Consider the following 14,935-nt stretch of genomic DNA (forward strand, 5'->3'; position numbering starts at 1 on the left):
TCTTGGTCTTTGGAGAAAAATTCCCTTTGCCAATATCCTATGTACAGTTTGCGTCTGCAGGCCAACTGTAGCGGCCCTGGAGAGGAACTGCAACTTTGAGTGGAACTATTGTTAATCTACACAGTTAAGGAGGGGAGAAGCCCCACCGTGCTCTTTCTTCCTTTTTTTTTCTTTTTATTTACTTATTTATTTTTGTAGAGATGAGGTCCCACTATGTTGCCCAGGCTGGTTTAGAACTCCTGAGCTCAAGTGATCCTTCCACTTCGGCCTCCCAAAGTGTTAGGATTACAGGTGTGAGTTACTGTGTGCCACCCATCATGCTGTTTCTCACCTGGAGCTTCAAAAGGTCACTTTTCCCCCTTAGCCTCCAAGGAAGACTTTTGACCTTTTGCTCACAAAATAGCCAATGGCCAACAGTGTGAGAAGAGATAATCTATGTGAACACTGTTTAGAGAAATGTAGATCAAAACAATGAGAGACCATGGGAGTGGGAGACAAAATTCAAAAGACTGATAATATTCCTGTGGAAACACAAAGTGCTCCAATAATTCATTTGCAGCTCTTATTTAAATTATAAATGGACATAGAGTTAGATTCATATATCTCACTTTTAGGAGTCTGTGCAATTGAAAAATTAGCAAGAGTAATTGGAAATAAATGTGCAAGGATGCTAACTGAATCAATGTTTATAAGAGCAGGCATTTCAAAATAACCTCAAGGGGGAATGGAATTGAATGGTGATACTAGACAAGTGCTTTTGTGATACTTTAAGTGTAAAAAGTGAATTGAAGAGCAATGGCATAATATGATCCTGATTTTGCATATGAAATGTTTTCGCATCTACACATTTATGCATTCAGTGAAGAGAGATTAGAAAGAAACACCAGTCTACTAACATTTGTTGCCTTGAAGAGAACATGACTCTAAAAGAGGACAGATTGTTAATTTTTACTTGATTTACATCTGTATTGTTTGATAGTTGCAAATAACATATATTCTTTTTGTAATAAAATTGTTTAAATTTTTCTTAACCTCATATTTAAAAGTTTATAAGATTTTGAGATATTAATCTGAAGAATTTCAGAGACAGATTATAGAATTTAAAAATTAAAAATTTCTTGCCTTAAGAATGAGTCAATATTTTAATAAAATCTTGTTCTAACCAATAAGAAAAGTTAATAAGAGGAAAAGAACCATTTCTGTAGTTTCTACATGTCTACTGACATGTCAATATAGCTATTATGCTCCCTTTTGAATATTGTTTTATTGCCTTATAAAATTGGAAATCTCCTAACCAGATGAACACATGGAGAAGTTATTTTATTTTGTACGATCTACATGATGATTATACTCCTAAGAGGAAAATAAATACGCTTGTTTGAAAAAAACCAAGGGAGTCAGGGGAATCTCACTCAACTCTGTGGCATAAGAGAAAACTTTTAAATTAAATGATTGGAAAGAGAAAAACAAAGCTAGGGATAAGTTCTGAAACCTTTTTAAAAAATCTTTGCTTTGTGGTTCCTTTAAGTGAGCGGTTCTCAAACATTTCTGTGCATCAGAGGGCTTTGTTAAAACACAGATTGCCCAGCCTCACCTTCAGAGTTTCTGATTCAGTGGGCCTGGAATGGAAGCTGAGAATTTGCATTTCTAGCAAGTCCCAGATGATGCTGATACTGCTGCTCTGAGGACCACACTTAGGGAGTCACTGCTTTAGAAATATTCCTTGTATACCCTTTGTCAGAAATGGCTGAGATTTCCAGAAGCAAGAATAGGAATAAAGGCAAGATGTACACAAGTGATAGATCTGATACTGGGGTTGAGATTATGTATGATATACAATTTTTTAAAAAGTAAGACTATGACTAAGCTGTCTATTACACTACATGTGCTGTGGTAGTATTTTGTATGTTGTATAAAACAAAAGCATTAAATAAAACAAAAGTATTTAAGAATAATAGAAAATTATTTCTATGTATTAAATCTCACTTATTTTTTTCATTGCTTATAAAAGAATATGAACTGTAGAAGTTTCCAGCTAGTTATACATATTAGAAAATAAACAAAAACAAAATATTGAAAGAAGAGAGGACAGAATGTTTACGAATCATTCGTAATCTTAAAATTAAAAAATTAAATTAAATTTAAAATAATAATAATTATTATTATTTTGAGGCAGAGTCTCACTCTGTTGCCCAGGCTGGAGTGCAGTGGCGCAATCTCGGCTCACCACAAACTCTGCCTCCCAGGTTCAAGTGATTCTCCTGCCTCAGCCTCCTGAGTAGCTAGGACTACAGGCGTGTGCCACCATGCCCAGGTAATTTTTTTGTATTTTTAGTAGAGATGAGGTTTCACCATGTTGGCCAGGCTGATCTTGAACTCCTGACCTCATGATCCACCCTTCTCTGCCTCCCAAGGTGCTGAGATTACAGGTGTGAACCACCAAGCCTGGCCAAATTTAACATTTAAAAGTTTTACCTGTCTTTAGTTAGGGTACATGATTGCTTTAAAAATACGGAGGTGTTCTTTTCACATTTTCTTTGTGTGAAACAAACATAATATCTTTTTAATGATTGTTTCATTGTGACTGAAGCAGCTGAAATGCACAGTGTGCTCTTTTGAGTTTCCCTATAATTGTTCAAGATTGATTTTTCATTGTTCTTAAACTTTTTTTTTGGGGAAAGAGAAACATGGAAAAAAAAAAAGAAAACTTTAGATAATTATAACCTTATACTATCTTCGGGGCAATGCCTCATTTCTAAGGGAGTTTAAGCACTGTGCATCAGAGCCAGGCGGTTCCGGACTTTTCACTGTCATGCCAGTCTTATAACTTTCCAGCAGGTCCTCCTTCCCAGATTTTCTACTTGAAGCGGTACCAAGTCTCTGGACAGAGCTTCAAGGGAAGGATTTTGGGGTCATGGGTTTTTTCCAGGGAAGCTAGAAAAAAGCTTCCCTTGCAGTTTGAGTTTGAAGGCAGTAGCTCAGTGGCAGATCAGGACACCTAGGAACATTTCCAAGGAAGTAGTCACTTCTCTCCCAGCCTTGAACCCTAATCTCTGGGTTCTTCCCTCTGAGATTCTTCTCCATCTCAGCTAAACTGTGCATCATAATTTCATGGCTATTTGAGCTATTATTTTTAAATAAGATGTTTACTTTGCGAAAGCTCTTATGTTAGGGAAACCAGAGGTCAGCATTGCAGTTTGTTTACAGATCTGTGAAATGACTTTGCCCTGCTACCCCCTTATTTACATCACATTTCATCTTTCATGCTACCCTCTCTTTTCCAACTTCAGTTTCCTAATGCTCTTGGTTACCCCACTTTGGAGATCACCCCAGCTTGCCTAGGACGCATCTCTCCAACATTCAATGAGTAACCTTGGCTAGTTAACCATCTTGAAACAAATTCATATCAATGCATTAATGACAGAAAATAGCTTAATGTGGTAACTTCTAGTCACATCTTTGCTTTACAGGGTGATTTTAAAGATCTTAAGTAAAGAAATGCATTTTAAACAATGAAATGCCATGGACTAGTAGGGCCAGCAAGAAGGAGATGTTTAGCCAGAGCAGCTTCCCTTGGTCCTTTGTATCATAATAGCTAGTTCATCTTTGGTTGATGCAAAAGTTGTACTTAAGAGAAAGTATGTGAACAGGGTTCTCTTTTAAAAGTATACTGCAAATGACTACCTGAAAGGGAAATGAATGGGAACCCTGGCACTATGGTGGGTCAATCTTGATGTTCTCCATTCATCCCTTATGCCTGTTACCCATGTTAGTCTGTTTCTTATTAATTGGAAATTACTTTTACTTATGATTAAGAAACTGTTATAGTCCTGGACTTGCATGTAAAGGATAGGATTACAATTCAACAAATAGCCAAGTAATATCTGACCAACTAAGTTAAGATCCCTGGAATCTGGTTACATAGGGTTTAATGTGGCTAGCAAACTACTTCCTCTGTAGTGAGAAATAACATGACACCAAACCTTTCGGAATCAGGCCAGGAACCAAAATGGGGGGAAGTTGAATCAGCTGTCTTTGAAGCTGAACCCCGTCATTAAGGGCTAGATGGCACAGCCATAGAATAGGTCAGGACTGTTCTAGAGAACTAGTGATGGTTATATATTAATATCTGTAATTTATAAGCCCATAAGGATTTATGCTTCTTGTATTTTATATGTTTATTTGTACTGGTTTTCCTTCACTTTGACAGTCTCAGTCTATCTCAGATTGTCAGGAAATCAATTGAAGTAAGCTTTGTTCAGACTTCATTCAGACCTCTGGGGATACAAATGGTAGTGACTGGTTATCATGGGAAGAGTGAAATTCAGAGGAAATTGAATCAAAACCCTCTAAACTTTGGCATTTTTTAATAATACTAAAACCTTGGAGTTTTTTAAAAAAAACTTTAAAAATCTTTTAGCTTTGTTCTATCTTATTTTTATTCTTTATAAAGAGATATGGGAACTTTATGATCACCTTGGATGATTTTATTGTAGTTAGAGTGTAAAACATTCTAGCTCATTTCTGTAAATATGCAACTCAGTAACCATGTCTCAGTAGAAATGCTTTTTATTTACAGAGAGTAAATAGAAAGTAATTTCAATTTTCTAAAAATAACAAGTACTCTCAAAATTTATGACAACATGTAGTATAAGTATGTACAGACACACCATTTAAAATTTATGTCTTAGACTTTCTTTTCTCAGCTAATATTCATTTTTATTGACTTTTCTCAGAAATTATTTTAATCAGTCCTGTATTAAAAGATGCACAATTTCAAATTTCTTCTTATCAGATTAAGACACAAAATAGGCTAAAATATAACTTGCCATTGTTAAGTTTAAATGGATCTTAGAAGTGTTAAGTTTACATTTTCATACTATTCTGGATACTTCTAGGAATTTTAAATTTGATGTCATAATTCTTCTATCGCCTTTGGTTGTCTGCATTTAACATGTGACACAATGTGATATCTGAATGCCTCTCTGAATAGCTCCCAGCTGTAATGACTACTGCCATCTTTGGGATGGATCCACGGATTCTGTATCTATCTTGTGTGCAGGTAGAGGGAGTTTAAAGGAGATTTAAATTACCCTGTCAACTCCAATGACTCTTCATCCCTGGAGTTTGGTTAGCTGATTCTGTGCCTTGGTCCTAGTAATTGGGGGTTCTATCTCCCCTAAGATCTGAACTCATACCACAAATGGTTTCAAGACATGTTTCTTTTCCTAAAGGTAAGCCTCTGGCTCGGTAATGATTCTGGTGCCCTAGGCTTTCTAGGTCTGTTAATCTTAATTCTTTTGGTCATGCATTCCTTTGAAATTATGATAAAAGTTAGGTTTGTTTCCTTTGAAAGTGCACATATTCTCAGGTACGTGTGCATATACACACATGCTCACAATTTTGAATACAGTTTCTGGGCTTTCATGAATCCTAAGGCAACCCCCAAAGAATGGGATCTCTGACTATTTCAGGCTTTAATGCCGTGTGTAGTACACCCAAGCAGAAATCAGCCCAGCTGAGGCAGCATCCTAAATCACATGGCATTGAAGCTGTCTTGCCCTTTGGTGCACCAGAATCTTGTCAACAGTAGTCAGGTAGGATCCACCCAATGCAAATATTTGTCTAAAGCAATACCTAGAGAGGTAATATAATTTACAACTTAATGAGAAAAATAAAATCATCTGCTGAGCATGAGTGAAGCTACTTTAGAGAATGAGAACAGTAAAGATGGTACTGTGTTGATAAAGACTTAATTGCACTCAGTGAATTACAGGGCAGCAAGGTTCTGATATTTACTTTCAGTTTCTCTTCACTGAGAAACTTTTGAACTTCTATATGCATTGTGACTAAAAGAATTGTGGCCTGTCTTCTATGGATGAATTTAAGCTCAACCATCAAACATCTATTAAACACCAAGTATATGTCAGTTCCTAAGCTGGGTGTTGTGGACAAAAAAAAAAAAAAGAGTGAGAAGCTCAAAATGTTGTACAGGAGAAAGATGTGTAAGTAAATAATAATGAAAGGGATTGTTACTTTTTAAGTGTAGATTCCATGCTAATGGTTTCACATATATTATTTCACCAAATCTTTAAAACAATCCTAGAGGCATGTTTATTTTTATCCTCATTTTATAAGCCAGGAAACAAAATCATGGATGATGGACCATATGCCATGGTAGAACTAAAGTTCAGACCTGAGCACAGGGAAGACCCAGGTTTTTGGGAGGCCCTTTTTAAAAAAGAATGCACTTTTTACTCATCAGATGGCTACTATGAAACAAAAAGAAAAGCCAACCAGACAAAAATACTGCAGAAAACAAGTGTTGGTGATGATGTGGAGAAATTAGAACCCTTGTGCATTTCTGGTGGGAATGTAAAGAGCTGTCACCATTGTGGAAAGCAGTATGGTGATTCCTCAAAGAATTAAACATAGAACCACCTTACGGTCCAGCATTCCACTTCTGAGTATATATCTGAAAGAAGTGAGAACAGGGGCTGCTACAGATATTTGTACACTTGTGTTCACAGCAGCATTATTCACAATAGTCCAAAGATGGAAACAAACCCAGTGTTTATGGTCAGATGAATGAATAAACAAAATGTGGTACTATGTGTACAGTAGTTTCCCCCTTAACCAAAGCTTTGCTTTCCTCCATTTCAGTTATACATGATCCACCACAGTCCAAAATTATTAAATGGAAGCTTCCAGAAGTAAACAATTAATACATTTTCAATTGCATGCCATTCTGAGTAGTGTGATGACATCTCACAGCATCCCACTCCATCCTTGTGGGGCCGTGAATCTCCCCTCTGCCCATCGTATTGCCTCTGTACACGCCGCCTTCCCTGAGTCACTTAGTACCTTCTCGTTTATCAGATTTGCTGTTGCCATGTTGCAGTGCTTGTGTGTAAGTAAAACCCTTATTTTACTTCATAATGGTCCCAAAGCCCAAGACTTGTGACACTGGTAATTTGGATGTGCCAAAGAGAAGCCACCAGTCCTCCCTTTAAGTGAAAATGTGAAAGCTCTTCACTTAATAAGGAAAGGAAAAAAGTCGTATACTGAGGTTGCTAAGATCTCTGGTAAAATCAAATCTTCTATCCAGGCAATTGTGAAGGAGGAAAAAGAAATTCGTGCTAGTGTTGCTGTTGCAACTGAAACTGTAAAAGTTACAGCTACGGTACATGCTGGGCGTTTAGTTAAGATGGAAAAGGCATTAAATGTGTGGGTGGAAGACATGAATAGAAAACATGTTCTGATAACAACTTGTTGCACGAGAAAGCACTGAGCATCTGCGAAGACTTCAGCAAGCAAGAAATGAGTGACACCAAGCCGCTTACTACAAGTAAGGGCTGGTTACACCGATTCAGGAACACAGAAGGTTAAAAGGCTATGGCTACATCACAATGCTTACATCATTCACCTCCTGTCATCTCATCACAGAGGCATTGCAACATCTCCCATCACAAGAAGAGTGAGTACAGTACAATGTGATATTTTGAGAGAGAGAGAGACTACATTCACATAACTTTTATTATGAAATATTGTGATAGTTGTTCTATTTTATTATTAGTTATTGTTGTTAATCTCTTCCTATTCCTAATTTATAATTTAAACTTTGTCATAGGTGTGTTTATATAAGGAAAAAAACATAGTGTTTATAGAGTTCGGTACTATCCATGGTTTCAGGTATTGTAACGTATCCTCGCAGATAAAGGGGACTACTGTTCATACAAGGAAATATTATTCAGCCTTAAAAAGAAATGATACATGCTACAATATGGATGAAGATTGAAGATACTATGCTAAGTGAAATAAGCCAGATACAAAAGGACAAATACTGTGTGATTCCACTTATATGCGATACCTAGAATAGTCAAATTTATAGAGTTAGAAAATAGAGTAACTGTTGCCAGAGCTCGGGAGAGGAAGGAGTGGCGTGTTATTGTTTAATGAATATGGAGTTTCAGTTTGGAAAGATGAGAAAGTTATGGAGATGAAGCACGATGGGGGTTGCACAGCAATGTCAATGTACTTACTGCCACAGACCTGTATACCTTAAAATGTTTAAAGTAGTAAATTTAATTTCACCACAAAAAGAATACAAAATTAATAATAAAAATTAGTGACTAAAGTGAATATCTATTTAGAACAAGAAAATGATTTATAATAAATCAAATATTTTACAAAGTTAAATATCAAAAATATCACAAAATAAAAAAAATTTTATATTCAGCCACCGCCAGACACAATTCTCTAATAGTTTTTATCTATATTTAAATTTCATGATTCCGAATTATCTCTTCATATGACAAAAATTTTATATTATTTTCTGTAGAGAGAATAGAAAGATATTTCAGTCTTATTTCAAGCATGGTTGATTAAAATTTGTGTTTGTTCTTATTAATATTGAGATTCATAAAACTTCACACACATTTGAAGTACTGCTATAGGTTTGTGTCTTAATGCACAGGATTCTTTAATTTTGCACTATTTTCATCAAAAAAATTTTGTAACATATTATGTGGTTTTAATTGTACATAAGACATTATCAGATACATTCCTGAGAGAACCTGTCTTAACTAGGTTTTCTGGTCAAATTCTAAAAAGGAATTCTCTGCTTACAGTTTTACACATTAGATGGTTGAAATTTTTTTCCCTGGATTTGCTCTGCCTCTGTGCATTTCACCATCTGTTTCTCTTCAATAACCTACAAATTTCTGAACCTGGGAGCCATTAAGAAGCACACTTTCACTTTTCGATGTGACTTCTGGCCCTGCATATTTGTTTTGGCATAGTGGGTGCTACCCTGAATGGCTAGCAATAAATTATCAATATACAGAAATGACTGATACCCACATAAATATGTCCCACTAAAGCCAAACTAAAATTATTCTCAATTCAACATCCTCCCTTTCGGTCTCAAAAATGCCCGCAGCCTCTCCAACAACACCTGATACAGGAAATATGATGCCGGACAGTTGTAGTAAAATGATAATGGGGTTGACTGATTGTGGTTAAATATCTTTTGCAAATTTTATATAAAACATTTCTTGTGCCCTTCTGGGATCTTGGAAGTAAATCAAGCCAATGAATGGTCTTGTAGCTTAAGCATCATTATTTTTACAATATTGCCACCTCTGCATAAGTCTATCTCACTCCAACATTTTTGCTTCTCTCCACTGTGCTATTCCACCTTAGATAATTGTAAAACATTAAGATAAGGGCAATGAGAGAAACCTAATTAGACAGTAAGGACACATTAAGGAAAGACACATAAAACAACTTGGAAGGAAGGCTACGGAGGGAAGAACTCACCTATCTCATGCTGGCCTGTCTTGGCATTGCACTGTTTTATTTTATGTATTTTGTTACCCCTTTCAGAAAAGTAACAGCACAGCTCTGCCCAACTAGCACATCTAATGCTGTGTCCCACCCACCTGCCCTACACTGACCAGTGGTGCCATAAAAGTCCTGTTTTTTTCTTTTCTTTTGAAAAAAAAAATTAGAACAAATAGAAAGCTTCGAACAAATGTTGGCATGATAGAAACAAGGAATAAAATACATAGAAACATCCCAAGATGAGAAACTCATCTCATGCTCTAAATGAGTTTGTGTCTCTTGGAGAGGAATAAAATCCAGAGCACAGAAGATGTTCAGATAAGATGGATGAAACTCAGAATAACTCGAGGTGCAGTGAAGACTCAGGCAGAACAACTATATCCTGGCACGTGCTATCCCAAATTTCAAAACTAGAATGGTGGATGTAGGTGAGTTATAGATCATGAGCTTGAGGCAAATGTAGGTAATATTCTAAGATACAGTATTCAGTAGATAGTATTAATCACCTAGGGAATAGTCAATAAAATGACAATAGGATTATTGATATTGAACTGGATATAAAACATGTAAAAAGCAAGTTGACTCCAATCAGGCAATAAAGACATTAAATTCAGTCGAGTAGTAAATAATATCCTGTAGAGGGAATTTTACCTATCAAATTACACAATTATAAGCTATAAAAGAAGCCGGGCATGGTGGCTTACGCCTTTAATCCCAGTACTTTGGAAGGTCCAGGCGGCAGATTGCTTGAGGTCAGGAGTTCTGGACCAGCCTGGCCAACATGGTGAAACCCCTTCTCTACTAAAAATACAAAAATTGGCCGGGCATGGTGACGCATACTTGTAATCCCAGCTACTTGGGCATACTTGTAATCCCAGCTACTTGGGAGGCTGGGACACAAGAATTGCTTGAACCGGAAGGCAGAGGTTGTAGTGAGCAGAGATCACGCCACTACACTCCAGCCTGGGTGACAGAGTGAGATTCTGTCTCAAAAAAACAAAAAAGTTGTAATAGAGGTAACTTTAAAAATTGGGTAAGGAGGCTGGCCGTGGTGGCTGACGCCTGTAATCCCAGCACTTTGGGAGGCTGAGGTGGGCAGATAGATCATCAGAGGTCAAGAGATCGAGACCATCCTGGCCAACATGGTGAAACCCTGTCTCTACTAAAAATACAAAAACTAGCCGAGTGTGGTGGCACACACCTGTAGTCCCAGCTACTCGGGAGACCGAGGCAGGAGAATCGCTTGAACCCAGGAGGCAGAGGTTGCAGTGAGCCGAGATCGTGCCACTGCACTCCAGCCTGGCTACAGAGTGAGACACTGTCTCAAAAATAAATAAATAAATAAATAAATAAATAAATAAATAAAACTAGGTAAGGGTACACATGATATACCGGACTGCATGAACTGGTGTGAGTTTGGAAAGCTCTGTTACCTCACGGAGATGTCCAGCAGATTGACTTTTGTGTTGTGTGGTCCCTGAGCATGTGTGGTACCTAATTAGGTCCCTGCCCCTCTCTCAAATTCTTTAACTGACACTTCAACCCTGGACTTGATTCTCTGATACAGTATCCTTGGACCAGTCAGATCATACATCTATCTATTCTCTTTATTTGCATAAGTGGCTTTAAAATACTGGGAGAAGAAAGAAATAACTATAAGAATGTTGAAGTTAGTCAAATCCACAATATTAACATATTTGTATTAACTTTAGAAATTTAATTATTTAATCATTGGGATAACCTATGATAGATTGTTAAATTGTTTGAAGCATTTGATAGAAACTGATATATTAGAAAATCAGTTATATGAACCGTATAATTTTAATTTTAAAGTACAAGAGCATTTTCTTCAGTCTATATGCAGTGTTTGAATGTTTAAGAGAACATGACTTACTACTGCATACATTTGATTTATTACTTTTACTGGAATTGCTTTAATTATTAGAACCCCCTCCCTCCTTTTTTAAACTTGCAAGATGTATAAAAGATACTAATGTGTCAGGCATTTGAAATGTTTGAGAGATTCAGGTAGATTAAATTTGTAATTGATATAATATATGATATTTAAAGGAACTTAATTAACCGAATCTATCAATTGCATTAATTGTTTAGGGTAATTAACCTCAAATTGAAGATTAGTCATGGAATAAGTTCAAATGGTAATTTATATTGGCCGGGCGCAGTGGCTCATGCCTGTAATCCCAGCCCTATGGGAGGCTGAGGAGGACAGATCACCTGAGGTCAGGAGTTCGAGACTAGCCTCGCAAACATAGTGAAACCCCCTCTCTACTAAAAATACAATAATTAGCCAGGTGTGGTGGCACACGCCTGTAATCCCAGCTACTCGGGAGGCTGAGGCAGGAGAATCACTTGAACCCAGGAAGCAGAGGTTGTAGTTAGCAGAGATGGTGCCACTGCACTCTAGTATAGGCGGCCAAGTGAGACTCTGTCTCAAAAAAAAAAAAAAAAAAAAAAAAAAAGAGAGGCTAGAATATTATATTATCCTTTTCAAATTTCCAGATTTCCAGAGATCTGCTTGATAAATACAGAAGGTTTAGAAAAACTATAAGGGTTTTTTAAACTTTGCAGCTTTCATTCATTGAATAGTAATTAAGATGTAGGTAGGACTGTATTTTATAAGATTTAAAAATTCTTTCAGCAGTCAGACAAAACACTTCAATTCTTAGCCAGATGAAAGGCGGAAGTCTTTGTTACTTACACTTCCGAATGAGAGAAGGCTGCCACAGAGGACCACGCAAGGAGTTACACCTGAGGACTGGATACCACAAGCTGGAGGGGGAAAGGGCAGCTTATGTATAGCAAAAAGGGTGGGGCTAGCTAGGTTGAAAAATTTTGAAAATTTGCACAATTTTGGCGGGCTTTGGGGCATGGGCGCTGTCCTTAATTGTCTGATGTCTGGCCCTGTGGTGATTAGAGTGGGTACATAGTGGCCCCAGAGTGTGAGAACCTGATAAGGGAAGTGGTTGGGGTGTGGATTTAATCGGCTGCTCAAGAAAGGAAACTGACCAGCCTCTAGCCGAGGCCTCAAAACTAGGTCAAGACAGCACCATAATCAATAAAAATACCATATGTCAAATATATTTAGTCACTGATTCCTTTCTATCTTGATGTTGATTTTGAACTCAATTATTTGGGGTATTTGAGTGGCCTGAACAGTAGAGGAGACTTCTACAGAATAGGGCCTAAGTTGCACTAAACAGCATGGAAAACATTTTATTATGACAGTAACAAGGAAGAAACCAAGTAGAAATGTGACAAGTCCCAGAAGGCTGACTTGTAACCAGGCTCCCATTTGTTTGGTGTTGGCTAGGAGAATACATTAGTCTTGGCAAGGGCCTTTAGTCATATTTTGACTGAATTTCAGAGTGCGTTAAACATGTAAGGCATGTTTTCTTTAGGATGATGGTTTTGTGATCCAGGCTTTCTGTTAGTGACCTCTTGATTGGTGGTGTTAACCCACCTACAACTAGAAGCTCTAATAATGTTACAAGCATCTCTTTGACTAGTTAATATATAATCAAGGACAAATTTACTGTCAAAAAACATTTTTGCCAAAGCTCCCCAGTCTAGCAGGACTAATATTTGCTGTAATTTAGAAATATGATATACTAGAGTTTTGGACATTTGTAGGGTAGCATCAATTATTTTTGACTGTTGGACTAAAGCAATGCTCCTTGTGGCCATCGCAGTGAGTCCTAGAGCAGGGGTGAGCCCAGTATTATAGGTACGAATGTGGCACATCAATGACGTTTGGCTGGATGGGGAAAGAATAATTAACATTTATATAAATAGGAATGCCAAGAGAGGCCAGAATGCATCTCGTGGCTTCCAGTTTCAGGGTAATGGAAGGGCAAAGTAGAGGGGATAAGCACCTTTGTTGGTTGGGACACAATATAGTTTTGTGGCATTACCTTTAGACTGGAAAACTGTACCTTGATTTAGGTAAAGGGAAATTACTAAGGAATGGGACTGGAGGAAGACAGTGGCTTTTGTTGGGCATATGGTGAGAGTATGCAGTTGTTCATTGGGTAGCCCACCTGTGGTACGTATTGACAAAACACGAGTGCAGTTGCCACTTGCCATGAGAGGGCACCCCGATACAGGAGAAGAGGCCGTTTGGAAGTGGTTTTAATTTCTCAATATTTTTCATCTCTGGAGCAATTATCAGTTGGGTAAATGTGTGGTGTAGGATATGTGGAAGCAGGCTGATGAGTTACGGATAGTCACTGCAGAAGAGTCTACTTCAGTCAAATGCGTGTGTATTTTGGATGCCCGTATAAATATCAGAGACACTGGGGCAGTGGATTTGAATTTTACTCATGTAGTCTTTTAGAGGGCAAGAGGAGAAGATGCTGTTAGGACAGAAGAGATGGGGGTGGGAGTAGGGATACTGACAATGAAAAAGGGAAGGGAAAGATGATGGAAGGGAGTGAATGGTTTGACAGTGGGAGACCAGCAGATGCTCCTTTTACTCCTAGGAGAGCACACAGGGTGGATACTTCAGTTAGATTACCCTTTAGGCAGGAGAAGTGGGTGGGATTAGCAGGAACCTGAATCTTAGAAGCATTAAGGAGGCACTGGACTTGGTCTCATAAGGGCTTAGCCTGGTATAGAGTGGAATTACAATCAAAGGGAGCAGAACTTACAGTTTTATAGGTGTCTGTAAAGTCTGAAAAGTCCTTCCAGTTTTGTGGGTCTCGCTTTTTAAAACAGAAGTCAGCAGTGTAACTAGCCACTGGAAAACCAAGAGCCTCTGGTCTCCTATGAATGGCAAGACATTCCATGTGCCAATGTAGTTGGCACTGCCCATAGTTCGTTGGGAGGCAGGGGGCATGCTATCTTTAATGGCGTGGTCTTGAGCTAGGGTGGTGTGGGACTAGGGTATCCTTCCCACATGGATACCCACTAGGGTTGATGTGGGTCATATTTTTGTGGCTCTATGGTGTTATAATGAGGCTGAGTCATTCGTAGAATTTGAATACAATGTTGGGTCCTGGGAGCTTGATTTGCTTGTCTTTTAAGTCAAAGACTTTGTGGGTGCACCGCTAGCAAAGATGCTGGCATCCAGGATTCTGCTATAATTGGACCAAAGTGCCAGAATCTGAATGGTACAATCAAAGTCTCAATTAAAGGCAGCTAAATGTCCCTACAAAGGACAGGATCTTGTTCTTTTTTACGGTAGCATAGTATTCCATGGTGTATATGTACCACATTTTCTCTATCCAGTCTGTCATTGATGGGCATTTGGGTTGATTCCATGTCTCTGTTATTGTGAATAGTGCTGCAATGAACATACATATGCATGTATCTTTATAATAGAATGATTTATATCCTTTTAGGTACATACCCAGTAATGAGATTGCTGTGTCAAATGCTATTTCTGGTTCTAGGTCTTTAATGAATCACTACAATGTCTTCCACAATGGTGGAACTAATTTACATTCTCACCAACAGTGTAAAAGCACTCCTATTTCTCCATAGCCTTGCCGGCATCTGTTCTTTCTTGACTTTTTAATAATCACCATTCTGACAGGTGTGAGATCATATCTCATTGTGGTTTTAATGTGCA

The 14,935-nt window shown here is 37.8% G+C and overlaps 1 protein-coding gene across 2 annotated transcripts in view; it reads right to left on the reverse strand.

The window, feature by feature from the left end:
* Nucleotides 1–12,173, reverse strand: part of CA1 (carbonic anhydrase 1) — a 51,211-nt gene extending 39,038 nt beyond the window's left edge. The window contains exon 1 of one of the 2 annotated variants that reach the window (XM_025394393.1): nucleotides 12,065–12,173. The gene's annotated coding sequence lies outside the window, so the exon portion shown is untranslated. The remainder of the gene's footprint in view (nucleotides 1–12,064) is intronic. The other variant, XM_025394397.1, reaches the window with a different exon arrangement.
* Nucleotides 12,174–14,935: the final 2,762 nt, after the last annotated feature.

Source organism: Theropithecus gelada, chromosome 8, assembly GCF_003255815.1.
Source record: "Theropithecus gelada isolate Dixy chromosome 8, Tgel_1.0, whole genome shotgun sequence".
NCBI classification, from domain to species: Eukaryota; Metazoa; Chordata; class Mammalia; order Primates; family Cercopithecidae; genus Theropithecus; species Theropithecus gelada.